Below are 12,062 nucleotides of genomic sequence, written 5' to 3'. Positions count from 1 at the left end.
GTTTTGACGTCGTTTCCTTGTTTACGAGGGTACCCCTGCGAGAGTCACTAGAATTGATTAGTCAGAAGTTTGACGAGAAGACCACTGAACTTTTTAGGCATGTCTTGACTTCCACGTATTTTCTTTTTAATGGAGAATACTACGAACAAACGGAGGGAGTAGCCATGGGTAGTCCACTCTCACCGGTGGTAGCGAATTTGTACATGGAGAACTTCGAGGAGGAAGCCCTGTCGTCATCCGTATGGAAACCTACTTGCTTTTTCCGTTACGTGGACGACACGTTCGTCATCTGGCCACATGGTATGGATAAACTCCTTGACTTCCTTACACATCTAAACTCCATACACCCCAACATCAAATTCACTATGGAGACTGAAACGGAGGGTAAATTACCTTTCCTTGACGTCTTGGTCAAGAGAAAGGCTGAATGCACCCTAGGTCATGGGGTGTATCGGAAGACTACGCACACTGATCTGTATTTGCACGCAGACAGCTGCCACCACCCTTCACAGAGGAATGGGGTACTTAAAACTCTAGTACATAGGGCGCGCACTATCTCTGACGCAGAGAGTCTACCCCAGGAATTGGAACATCTGAGAACTGTATTTCGGAAAAATGGGTACTCAGAGTGGCAGATTCAACGTGCTCTCCGCCCAACCACTGCAGCACAACCTCTTGAGATGGATGAAGTCACGAGGGAGGAGGTAGGCACTGCATTTATTCCATACACAGGCGCACTCTCGGGGAAAATCGCTCGCATTCTGAAGAAACACCGGGTCGGAACTGTGTTTTGTCCTCCAAATAAAACTTGTGCACTGGTGGGGAGCGCCAAAGATGACCTCGGTTTGAGGAAGGCCGGCGTGTACCAGATTCCGTGTCAATGTGGCAAGTCGTATATTGGTCAGACGATGCGTACCGTCGAGGATCGATGCCGTGAACACCAGAGGCACACTCGCCTGATGTATCCGAGCAAGTCGGCGGTCGCTGAACATTGTTTGTCGGAAAATCACGCCATGGAATATGACCGCACGAGGGTTCTGGTACAGACGTCGAGATACTGGGACAGCGTTGTTAGAGAGGCCATCGAAATTCGCACCAATGACGACCTCATAAACCGTGACTGTGGCTATAATCTTAGCAAGGCTTGGGAACCAGCGATCGGGTTAATCAAGAGTAAATCGAGCAAACGTATAGTTGTGATGACCACGGCGGACAGAGCCATCACTCCGACGTCATCTCAGACGCCGTCGCAATCTGTTCCACCGCGCGACCGTGGCGCGGGGCGCGGACGGCGGAGGGAGCGCGCCGCGGGCGGAGGGTATTTAAATCGGCCGCTGCCGCGACCGAACCCAGTTCCCTCTGAGGAGCCATAGCGTACGGATCTCCGTGTCGGCACGTTCACAGGAGCTCAATCCGTCAGTTCACCTGATGATGGCGACATGTATGATCGCCGAAATATTGTGCCCGTTGGGAACTATAGACCGGCAGCACACCCGTGGATATTTTGACTAACATGATAATTGCTTGAAGTTGAAACTCTGTGCACTAGGAAGAGTAAAGGTTTACACCACATTTCACATGTAAAACCGTTTATAGAAAGATAATCTGCTTTTTAACTTAGTCTTTGCTATAACTTTTCCCTTTACATTACTAGTATGCTGTGTTAGACTTAAGAAACTGCTAACATACAACAATGTTTGAAGTTAAATATCCAGTCTAGAACCTAGGGAACATTTTTAAACAGAAATTACGAATGCATTGTTATAGTGAACAGACGACACAGTGTTGTATTTGTACATTCTTGCTTGTTAGTTGCATGATTACGTAACGACTATCAGGCTTACATACTTAGAACATTTACCAGTACTGCTAATGAGATTTTAATGCAACATTTTGGTTACCTGAAAATACATTCTGTATTTAAAGTACTTTCTGTGAGATACCGGGTGACACAGTGGTTAGTTTATTTGACAGCTACACGACTATATCACGACGTTACTAATGTGTGACACAATTTACATTGTTGCTCTTGTGGAGTATCTGTTTTATATCTGCACAGTTTTTCTGTATTAATCTGGAAAGTAAAACATGTTTAATAGTAATTTTTGTGGTACAGCTACAATGAGACAGCCTTTTCCGTAGCACAACAATACGTTACAGCACAGTACTTTCTTCATCACGGCAATAGCGTAATAACTAAGATATCTATATGCAAAGCATTTCACTTTTGTTTATCATGAGGTAAGTACATTGGCTTCTGCAGAACTTAGCTTTTGGAGGACGATAACTACGACACTTCCACAGAGATTATCTTACAGCAAGACGCATATTTAGCGCTACAGGACACGTATTTGAGTGATTAATTTTGTACTTAAAACATTTATTTTTAAAGATTTTTGAATTACAAAGAAAGTATTCCGTGATACATTTCATTCCATTGCTGTAATCTGTAACACCTGAGGGTATAGTTACATTAATCCTCAGGGTGGTACACACTTACTTTGTGTACCATGTGTGTGGCAACCACAAGGAACCCTAGCTAATATGGTATTTGCTTATACAACTTTACACATCGGTACCGTATTTCTCTAACACACAAATTACACAGCTATCTGATCATGTAACTGAGAGATAAACCTTTTTTATTACATCAGTGACAGATGTTTACGCAATTACACAGTTGGATAACTTCACACTTATGAAATTGTATTTTGTCTGTACTTTGTGAAATGCTCATATTTTTTCGGAACCATTGTGATACTATGAGAGCTTTGAATGATATATTTGGTAAGAGAGCATGATTTTAAAGTACGTTTGAGGTAGATGACACTATTGAAATGAGCAGAGAATTTTTTTTAGGTTTTGAAATTATTGGAGGGAGCTACGACGATTTTGAGAATTGACTGAGATGTTATGATATTATTACGATGACGATGTGTACTATGCTGTTGAGATATGTTTATGATCAATAAGATGATGCTACCGTATATGAGGAATAAGAAGTATGTTGGAAACCAAGAATCGTACTTTAAGAGTTATGAAATGTGCGTAAATGCGTGACTGTATCACAATGCTGACGAATATTTTTTTTGGACACTTATATTTATAGGATTTTGTTTCTACAGATTTGCAATGCTAATTCTTGACCTGTGAAATATTTTTATGTGAGACTGTCACTGTAGCGGAAACTGCTGTCGTAAATATTTCCGTAAGAAAGTTAAGTGACCACCTGCACGTAATGCATCGCGGGCACCCACCTGGGCGACAGCCGCCCGAAAAAAAAGCCATTAGCCTTTCAGCGGCACAGGTAGAAAGAAAAAAGGGAGGCCATTATCCTCGCTATTGACGTTCCTTTGTAGAAAGCATCGCAAAAACGACACGGTCGAACTTGAAAACATATGATTACACTGTGGAGCTCTTAATTTATGATATTTACTGAAATGCTTATGAACTGATGGGAAATATTCTTACATCTGCAAACCTGATAATGACAAGTGTCTTTCTACGAGAGTTGAGAGCTACTGACTTACGAAATGCCACATAGCTATTGAATGATGTTTTTATGCTTTGGTTTGCGTAATTGCTTATTTCATTTGACATCTGTTTTCCAGCTGTGTTGCAGCATTGGTTTCATAAAATAAAATTAAATGCATTTGCTAATGTGAACACTTTCTGTCAACAGATCTATTAAATAATAATTTTGTGATCCACATTCTTCAAAAAAGGAGCACTTGGAAAGGAAAGAACAATAAGAAGGGACTAGTAACAGTAACTGCATACATAATTTTCTTTTCAAGTACATGGTAATATTTTTTTACAATAAGTTGTTGTGGTGCACCACTTTAATTACTTAGACATTTAGATGTGATTATACATTTCCCTTATCTGCATTGTTATCTTTAGTGTACTATTTTTTCTGCTTGAGCTATATCATGTTTAGATATAAGCTGCTGTTTGCCAGGCATAGTGTTACTGAATTTGACTTTGGGTTACTCTGCTAAGCCAGTTTTACTACTCATTTATTTTTCTTGTTGCTGCACATTGGCTCATATTAGTTGTAATGTTGCATTGCTTGGTAATTTAGATTTACTGTAGCTTGCTTTGCAAATTTCCATTTTTTTTCATTGCTGTTTATATTAATTGTTTTATGTGCTGCTGCATTGCCTCGTCCCTTAGTTTAATATCTGAGCTCAGTAGATTTAAGTTAGCTTAAGAGGGGGTAGACTATATAAGAAACTGACTATGGAGAATAGGTAAAGAATGCATTGAGAAGTTATACAAAAAAAGTACAGAAAACAGGTTTAGGTAGGATTTTCTTGGAAATAAATGTTGAGGTGAGAAATGTGTGAACATATAAATACAGAAAGCATGCTTAGATAGAATTTTTTTGGTGGAAACAAAGGATGAAATAAGAGGAAAGATATATGAAGTTTTGGGTTGGACTGCAGTACCAAATGTTACACTGAAAACGAACCCTATCCTTTCCTATTGGTGTTATCCCACTATGTGTTTGTGTACCCTTGTGTAGTTGTTTTCTTCCTGTCTCAGTGCAGTTTCATAGAATTTTTTCCTCTTTTAATATTAAGCTACATTCACTATGATGAGGAATACTGTTATCCTCAAATATAATTGGCATTAATAATATGTTATTTACTTTGTAAAGATGTTAGACATTATTCATTCTGTTTAAATGCTCATGTGTGAAGTTGATGTTTCGCAAGTTATTCTGATCTTCTATGTATGTACTCATGTCATAATTCCTGTAACACTGACGTATATGTCTATTTCTATTCTTTTGTAAAGCCTGTACTACAAATGTTATCTATATTGTTATGTTTTTAATTATGTATTTTGTACCTTTATTGTATTCTTATGTTATAAAATTGTAATTGTCACCAGTTCATGATATTATTAACTTGTTAGTTACATTTCACTGCACACGTTTGTGTTGGTCATAGTATATGGACAATATGTGAGAAGTTGGGACTGTTAGTGTTTGCATGTGTGTTAAAAATTCAGCAAGGGACTGGATAACAGCATTGCTGGTTCTAAGGACATTTCAAAAAAAACTTTTTGTGAGTGGACAAGTGGTGGTTTATGGACTTGCTATATTCTTCGCAAGACTCTTCGATGGTGACTGTGCACCTGCACAGTCGCAACAGATGGCTGCTGGCCGTCTCTACATGGACTACAGTGGGTCTGCACCTTCGGTGGCCCACCAATACCATTATTTCTACAAGGACTACAGTGGGTCTGCATCTTTGATGGCCCACCAATACCATTATTTCTACAAGGACTACAGTGGGTCTACTCTGTGATGACCTACCTACCAATATTCTTCCAAACTTCGACTGACTCTGCTGTGGGTTTGCTCTGTTGTGGCCCATTACTTGTCTGCCTGTCAAGAGTCAGCACTGTCTTTCCGTTGGAAGGACAACACTACTTCTTCAAGACTGCATGGCAATCCACTACTTCTGTGTGCAATTTCTTTTACTAATGAGAAACTGTAATTACTATTATGATGAATTATCAGGACTATCTTTATGGACTGTGAGAAAACTTTAGCTTTTGACCAACATTGTATCAATAAGTGTGTGCATTTTATATCTTTGTTACTGTAATTGTGAAAAATTTTTGTCAAATCTGTATTGGCCAATGCCCAACACCATATGTAAAAATTTTTTTGTGGGGAGCATGGGGGCTATGTAAGTAGGCTGTTTATGTTTTCTTTATGTAAGTAGGCTGTTTAGGTTCTTATATTGGTAACGCCGCCGCCACGTAGTGCTCTCTGTATGAAAATGAAATCACTGGCTGTGCTGTGTGCAGTCTGTGGCTAGTTTGCATTGTTGTCTGCCATTGTAGAGGGGCAGCTGGATGTTAACAGCGCGTAGCGTTGCGCAGTTGGAGGTGAGCCGCCAGCAGTGGTGGATGTGGGGAGAGAGATGGCGGAGGTTTGTAATTTGTCATGAACTGACTGATATTAAGGTAAATACATTGTTTGTTCTCTATTAATATTTTTCATTTGCTAACTATCCCTATCAGTAGTTAGTGCCTTCAGTAGTTTGAATCTTTTATTTAGCTGGCAGTAGTGGCGCTCGCTGTATTGCAGTAGCTTGAGTAGCGAAGATTTTTGTGAGGTAAGTGATTTGTGAAAGGTATAGGTTAATGTTAGTCAGGGCCATTCTTTTGTAGGGATTCTTGAAAGTCAGATTGCGTTGCGCAAAAAAAATATTGTGTGTCAGGTTAAGCACAGTCGTGTATAATTGTTCAAAGGGGAAGTTTCATACCTGCATCGTTTTCTTAGATTGTAATCTAGTTTATATAATATTTATGTTATTGCGCTCTTTTTATCATGTTTGTTGACACATCATTTTTCAGCATTATTTATTTTGTGCAATATAAATCGATTTTTAATAATAGGAGAGCTAACATAACATTATTTTTTATTATGTTGCTCTTACGAAGTTTGTAGACGATTTGTTTTTCAACATTTATGTATTATGCTCGCTGTTAATGATGTCTACAGCTGCATTCTTCTCTGTTTGACTAGTCGCACTGTACTTTGTTTTCCGATACTGCGTAGATACCATCTCGCGTGCGGCGTGTGGTTCAGTCCTTCATCCATTCATCATTGTGCCTTGGTTTTTTAAGATGAAAAGAAAGTGCAACTAGTGCTGGCATATTGTCCAAATCCGGTAACCATCCCGATTTAATCCCGTAGATCGCTTCTAGCTACTCCTATATTTGGAACACCACGTACTGGTGCCCAGTACCGTGCTAACATGAAATCACATCCGCAGAACATACGTGATTGGCGCCGGCAGGCATAAACAGGAAAATAAGCAAATTTGAAAGAACCAAATCAGGTTTTGTCTATCATCACCTCGGTCCCCTGCACCGTATCCCGGTACCAGCAGAACTGCCGAGTTGCAGGTGACAGCACTCACCTGTTGAGACAGCGGGAGGCGGGGGTAAATCTGCTTTACTAGGTTGGTAGACACTCAAAACCTAGGCAGATGGCTCTGGAAGCGCATTTGTCAGCTCCTCAGGCCACCTGCCCTAACGGGAAGTGCCAGCGGATACCTCCGTGTAACTATTGTTTTTGGTATTTGGCGCGCTCAGGAGTTTCCATGAACGACAAAGTTTTTGAAGTCAAATGTACGCCATCTTTTTTAATATCTTAAGTAATTGAATGTGGGGTGATAGTTGTTCAGAAATCGGGAAGTAGGTCTCCCGTTTCTCAGGATCATAACGATATAAGCTAGTTGATTTCCTTTCAATTTACCATAAACTTCGCCCATCAACTTTTATGAATTGTTAATTAAATAATCAATGAAAATTTTAATGCGAGTATTTTGATCTGCATCCATTCCCAAATCAATTCTTAAATTGTTATTTATAATTTCTTATTCGTGCACAGTATTATTTAGGGAAATAGGATTTCAAGTGTTTTGCATATAACAATGATAAAATACGAGTAATATATAACTCAATGTTTATCACTGCTGATATGACACAACTGCAGTGAAAGCATGCTTTGAGGGCGTGGATGATTCAAAATTTCATTTCTAGTCATCATAAGAGCACAAAATCTGAACCAACTCAGAAAAGAAACGCCGGAAATAGCTGTTTTCCATTCTAAAAGAGAGAACACTTTAAATGGTTCAAATGGCTCTGAGCACTATGGGACTCAACTGCTGAGGTCATTAGTCCCCTAGAACTTAGAACTAGTTAAACCTAACTAACCTAAGGACATCACAAACATCCATGCCCGAGGCAGGATTCGAACCTGCGACCGTAGCGGTCTTGCGGTTCCAGACTGCAGCGCCTTTAACCGCACAGCCACTTCGGCCGGCAGAGAACACTTTACTTGCAGCGAAAAAGTACAGCACTCCACGAGTTTAAAATGAATTGTGTCCAGCCATTGTAGTAACTCGGTCATAAATCAGGAGGATGGACTTGGAAAAAGGAGTAGCTGCTACAAAAAGGAAAAATAGAAACCGATTTACGAATAATATGCTCCTCAGCTGACAAGCTAAGTCACCGATCTCAGTCGCACAGAAAATGTTTGGGACCAACAGCAAGTGAAACGTAGCTTTCAACAGCTACTAAAAGACAGATCACATTACTTACAAGGAAAAGGTACAGTACCACACTGGTTCAAAAGTGGGTCGAACCATTTTAGCACCTCGGTTAATGAAAGTAAGGATTAGATGCTACAAAAAGAAAAAGTGGAAAACGAATTACGATAAATATGCTCCACAGCTGACAAGCTAAACGGCCCGATCTCAGTCGCACAGAAAATGACTGGGACTAACAGCAATTGAAACGTAGCCATCAACAGTTTCGCAGTTTAGTGGCTGTACAGATTGTAATCATCAATGAGTGGCTTCAGACGGATATGGTACACGAAAGAAACTTGTGACCCTTCCTCGGCATTATTAAGGCTCGAGGAGGTTTTACATGGTACTGGCGTGATGTCTTCTGAAAATTAGTTTTTGCCCAGTCTCCCTATATCACAGCTGAACGCATCGCGCTCTGCAGCTGAGTGTGCACTAGTATGAAACTTCTTGACAGATTAAAACCGTGTGCCAGACAGTGACTTGAAATCAGGAACTGTGCCTTTCGCTCTATGAGCAAGTGCAATATTAAGGCTGATGTCAGGGAGACACTATTCCAAAACAAGTATCGCTCGCCACATGGAACTCTAGAGATCTGTGAAGTAGGAAGTCGTTCCTGATTCGAGCGAGATATCTCAGAGTCCATCAGTCACGGTCGGAGCCCTTCAGAGCGAGATCGCTGGTAGGCACCTGGTGGCGCGTGGGCGGAAGCGCTGGGACCCGGCGGGGCTGCGTCGCCCACGCCTGCGGCAAACCTGCCCTGCATGTCGCGCCGCCCACATACGGCCGTGTCGCCCACGCCCAACAGCTGCAGATATCCGCGAGCTCCCGCCGGGGAAATCTCGGGAAGTGCCGTGCTGTTACTTTGTGCTCTCAGCAGAACAGCTGGGACTCTTGATAGCTGTAGCGGTTCCTAACTGATGATTTATCTCAAGCAGCCGTGAAATTGGCACCTTTCTCCACTCGCATTGATTGTAAATCTCCTGTGCAACGAAAAGTCCCAAGCAACGCAAAAGAGCACAGGTGTCTCCGCTTATTAGGAAGAATAAATGCAAACTGAAACCCAGTATCCTTAACAGAAAGAACTGTTTACTCTGCAGCTGAGTGTGCACTAGTATGAAACTTCTTGACAGATTAAAACCGTGTGCTAGACAGTGACTTGAAATCAGGAACTTTGCCTTTCGCGGACAAATGCCCCACCAAGTAAGCCACCCAAGCATGACTCGCGACCTGTCCTAGAAGCTTTACTTCCGCCAGTACTTCATCTCCTACCTTCCAAACTTCACAGAAGCTCATAACGAATAAAAACACCGATGATAGCTGGTAAAACTTTGTTTTATTTGACCACTCTACCAGTTTCACAGCTTTCAGCCGCATCATCTGGCGCAACCTACGTATTTAAAAAATGAAACACACTGACGGAAAGAAAATCTCAACACAAAGAAAGAGTTGTATCACATAAATGAAAGTTGGTAGACGCATTACTACACTATGTGATCCGGCTGGCTGAAAATGACTTTCAAGTTCGTGGCGCCCTCCATCGGTAATGCTGGAATTCAATTAGTGTTGGCCCACCCTTAACCTTGATGACAGCTTCCACTCTCGCAGGGATACGTTCAATCAGGTGCTGGCAGGTTTCTTGGCGAATTGCAGCCCATTCTTCAAAGAGTGCAGCACTGAGGTGGGGTATCGATGTCGGTCGATGAGGTCTGGCACGAAGTCGGTGTTCCAAAATATCCCAAAGGTGTTCTACAGGATTCAGGTCAGGATTCTGTGCAGGGTTGTTATTGTCGTGTAACCATTCAGCCACAGGCCGTGCATTATGAACAGGTGCTCGATGCAATTACCATTCCCTAACTGCTCTTCAACAGTGGGAAGCAAGAAGGTGCATAAAACATCAATGTAGGCCTGTGCGGTGATTGTGCCACGCAAAATAACTGGGGGTGTTAGCCCCCTCCATGAAAAACACGACCACAACATAACGCCACCGCCTCCTAATTTTACTGTTGGCACTACACACGCTGACGTTCACCGGGCATCCGCCGTATCCACACCCTGCCATCGGATCGCCACACTGTGTATTGTGATTCGTCACTCCACACAACGTATTTTCCACTCTTCATTCACCGAGCGAGGTGGCGCAGTGGTTAGCACACTGGACTCGCATTCGGAAGGACGACGGTTCAATCCCGCGTCCGGCCATCCTGATTTAGGTTTTCCGTGATTTCCCTATATCACTTCAGGCAAATGCCGGGATGGTTCCTTTGAAAGGGCACGGCCGATTTCCTTCCCCATCCTTCCCTAACCCGAGCTTGTGCTCCGTCTCTAATGACCTCGTTGTCGATGGGACGTTAAACACTAATCTCCTCCTCCTCCTCCACTCTTCATTCGTCCAAAGTTCACGCTCCTTACACCGAGCGAGACGTCGTTTGACATTTACCGCCATGATGTGTGGTTTATGAGCAGCCGCTCGACCATAAACTCCAAGTTTTCTCACTTCCCGCCTAATTGTCATGGTAGGCCTACTTGCAGTGGATCATGATGCAGTCTGGAATTCCTGTGTGATGGTCTGGATAGATGTCTGGCTATTACACATTACGACCCTCTTCAAGCGTCGGCGGTCTCTGTCAGTCAATAGACGAGGTCGCCCCGTACGCTTTTGTGTTGTACGGGTCTCTTCACGTTTCCACTTCACTATCACATCGAAAACAGTGGACCTAGGGATGTTTAGCAGTGTGGTAATCTCGCGTACACACATACGATACAAGTAACACCCAGTCACCTGTCTAATGACTACTGAGGTCGCTGATATGGAGTACCTGGCAGTAGGTGGCAGCGAAATGCACCTAATACGAAAAACGTATGTATTTTGGGGTGTCCGGATACTTTTGATCACATAGGGTACGTCTGAAAGCTAATGTCTATTCAAATTTCGCGCCAGTCGTATAATAGTAGCACTAGAAGCGTCATTAAGAGAATGCAAATCATGTTTGTTTCAAATACACGCTGTGACGGTCGTGAGCGTTATTTTACTTTGAGATTAGACGTGGTGAGCTGATGATAGTCAAGGATGCTTTAAAGGCGACAAAGACGCCGTTATCAACACTTTACTGAGTTTGAATGAGGTCGTGAAACACAGTTACGAGAATCTGGATGTTCCTTCCGCGATACTGCAGAAAGGCTTGGCAGGAATGCTTGCTGAGGTTGTCACGATAGTGTACGGTCGCAAGAGGTCCGGACTCTGTACGGCCAAATGGCACTACCGAGAGGGAGGAACATAGTATACGGCGTATGGCCTTGGCGCATCGTTCAGCAACTGCAGCAACAATATGTGCTGCAGTTGGCACTACGGTGTCACTCGGAACTGTTACATATCGTAAATGATGACTAACTGAAACCCTCAGCTGCCGACAGGTTTTGTTGATATACCTCGATGTGGACAGCTGAAAATGTGTGCCCCGACCGGGACTCGAACCCGGGATCTCTATAAGGTACATTACATATCTAGAATTGTGGACAGTTGGGAATGTGAGTCTCACGGGAAGCGTGCAAGGGATAAGTCCCTGCAGTCGCGCTGTTCATCTGTGTCCTCGGTGGCTCAAATGGATAGAGCGTCTGCCATGTAAGCAGGAGATCCCGGGTTCGAGTCCCGGTCGGGGCACACATTTTCAGCTATCCATATCGAGCGAGGTATATCAACAACACCTATCGGCAGCTGAGGGTTTCAGTTAGTCATCATTTATTCCAGGGGAAAGCTGCACGGTCATCAACAGTATTCTGTTCTTTCGAGAACATTTACTGTCTTCATATGTTACACATCGGTTACTTCAAGGACAGCTCCGAGACAGACGCCGTGCAGCTTGCATTCCACTAACACCAAACCACCGTTATTTGCCACGTCAGTAGCTACAAGCGAGAGCTCATTGGAGGGCGAGTGGAGGT

General features: G+C 42.7%; 1 non-coding gene across 1 annotated transcript; it reads left to right on the top strand.

The window, feature by feature from the left end:
- The first annotated feature begins 11,707 nt into the window (after nucleotides 1-11,707).
- On the top strand, nucleotides 11,708-11,781 carry Trnat-ugu. The gene has a single exon. It is a non-coding gene; the product is annotated as a tRNA-Thr (tRNA).
- The last annotated feature ends 281 nt before the right edge of the window (nucleotides 11,782-12,062 follow it).

This window comes from Schistocerca americana, chromosome 7 (assembly GCF_021461395.2).
Source record: "Schistocerca americana isolate TAMUIC-IGC-003095 chromosome 7, iqSchAmer2.1, whole genome shotgun sequence".
Classification (NCBI taxonomy): Eukaryota; Metazoa; Arthropoda; class Insecta; order Orthoptera; family Acrididae; genus Schistocerca; species Schistocerca americana.
Note: the sequence above shows the minus strand (reverse complement) of the source record. Positions and strands in the feature narration are given on the sequence as shown.